Raw genomic sequence first — 2,500 nt, 5'->3', positions numbered from 1 at the left:
CACCATCCACACTGCAAAAAGCCGATGTTTCTCCTCTCCTCCCGAAAGCATACTGAAGCCCCCAGACCTTCCATCCGGCGCAACCAGGCCAAGTGAATCACCCAGTCGAGGCACCGATCTCTCGCCCTCCTCTCCTCCGTCTGCCTCATTCCCCATTCCGTCCTCGTCTCCGTTCGCCTCGCGCTGCATCCTCTTATTTTGTACTCTGTGTACTCTGGGAGGTTGAAGGGTGTTAGCACTCTGTTTTTGTTTGTTTGTTTGTGGGTTCCTCTGTTTCACTGTGTTAGCGTCGTTTGTTCATGTGTTTAATTGTTATCGTGATTGTTAGAATGGTTTCCTTTTCTTATCATTATATATGAATGTATAATTATTATGTTATGGTTATTCTATGTATTGGTGTTATCACTAATGAGCTCATACTTTATTAATAGGAAAATTACAGCGATTATGATAATTTAGACTAACGGCGAGACTGATGATAATTATTTTACTTATTATTTTTATTATAACTATTATTATTATTATTATTATTATCATTATTGCTGTTGTTGTTGTTACTATTATTAGCAATAGTATTAGTATTATCATCATCATCATCATTATTATCACCATTATCATTATTGCTATTATTACTGTTATTATCATTACTATTATTAATAATGTTATTATCAGTATTGTTATTGTTACTATTATTTTGTATTACTATTATTATCATCATCACCATCATCATCACCATTATCACCATCATCACAATCATCATCACCATCTTCATCACCACCAGCATTTTCACCATCATCACCACCATCATCATCATCACCACCATCATCATCACCACCATCATTATCACCATCACCATCATCACCATCATCATCATCACCACCACCATCATCATCACCACCATCATCATCATCACCACCATCATCCTCATCATCATTATCATCACCACCATCATCATCCTCACCATCATCATCACCACCATCATTATCACCATCATCATCACCATCATCATCATCACCACCATCATCATCACCACCATCATTATCACCATCACCATCATCACCATCATCATCATCACCACCATCATCATCACCATCATTACCATCAACATCACCACCATCATCATCATCACCATCACCATCATCACCATCATCATCATCACCACCATCATCACCACCATCATCACCACCATCATCACCACCATCATCATCATCACCACCATCATCATCACCATCTTCATCACCACCATCATTATCACCATCATCACCACCATCATCACCACCATCATCATCACTATAATCATCACCACCGTCATCGTCACCATCATCATCATCACCACCGCCATCATCATCATTACCATCACCACCGCCATCATCATCATTACCATCACCACCACCATCATCATCATCACCATCATCATTATCACCATCACCACCACCGCCATTATCATAATCATTATCATCATCATCACCATCATCATCACCACCACCATCATCATAATCATCATCATTAACTCATCGCAACTATTATTATCTTCCGAACATACCGTTACACAATAAATAATCATATTCACACCCGCAAACGTTGCACTTCTAATAAAAAAAAAATAATAAAAACAAAAAAAAAAATAAAAAGGAATAAGGGTAATCAATACATAAATAAAATGAAAAAAAAAAAACTGCTTTCACTCGTCGAACCTGCCTATCTCTTCGTTCATCCTTGACTCCGTTCTCTCATTCATTAATTCATTCATTCATTCATTCATTCATTCATTCATCCACCGTAGAGACACCGGCATCCATTTAATCATTCGCACATTTATATTCGCTAATAGATTCTGTATACGTCGTAGCATCATAATTCCTTCACTTTCTCCTCTGTACCTTAGTTGTTGAATGAATTTGAAATACATGTTATTCCAGTTACACATCTATTTATCTATTTATCTAACTATCTATACATATATATATATATATATATATACATATATATATATGTGTGTGTGTGTGTGTGTGTGTGTGTGTGTAAATATATATTATTTTAGTTCTTTTCTATTTTTTTCTACTGCTTTTGTATTCGCCATGCGCACTTTAGTATCATGATGGAAGTATATATCCTTAACTAACCATGTTTATTGTCATATCCACACTTTCAGTCGATGTAAACAGTAGGGTCGTTTTCACATCCACTCCTTCAGCCGATAATCTACTTTCCTATTTACACACTCATTCGATGTAAATTTCATCCACTTTCCCATTCACACATTCATTCGATGTCAATAGTATGATCCACTCTCATACCCACACATTCACCCGTTATAAATAAAGCCCACGTCCATATCCACGCGTAAACCCGTTTTGGATGTATCCAGTTTTGTCCGCTGAACCAGTGCTCTAGTTTTTCTTGTATGAATCGATTTCAGAATCTCATTGCTGCTTAAATAATGTTTGGATAAAGAGGGATAGAGAGACGGAGACACAGAGAGAGTGAGAGATAGAGATAG

Source organism: Penaeus chinensis, chromosome 43 (assembly GCF_019202785.1).
Source record: "Penaeus chinensis breed Huanghai No. 1 chromosome 43, ASM1920278v2, whole genome shotgun sequence".
NCBI classification, from domain to species: Eukaryota; Metazoa; Arthropoda; class Malacostraca; order Decapoda; family Penaeidae; genus Penaeus; species Penaeus chinensis.
Note: the sequence above shows the minus strand (reverse complement) of the source record.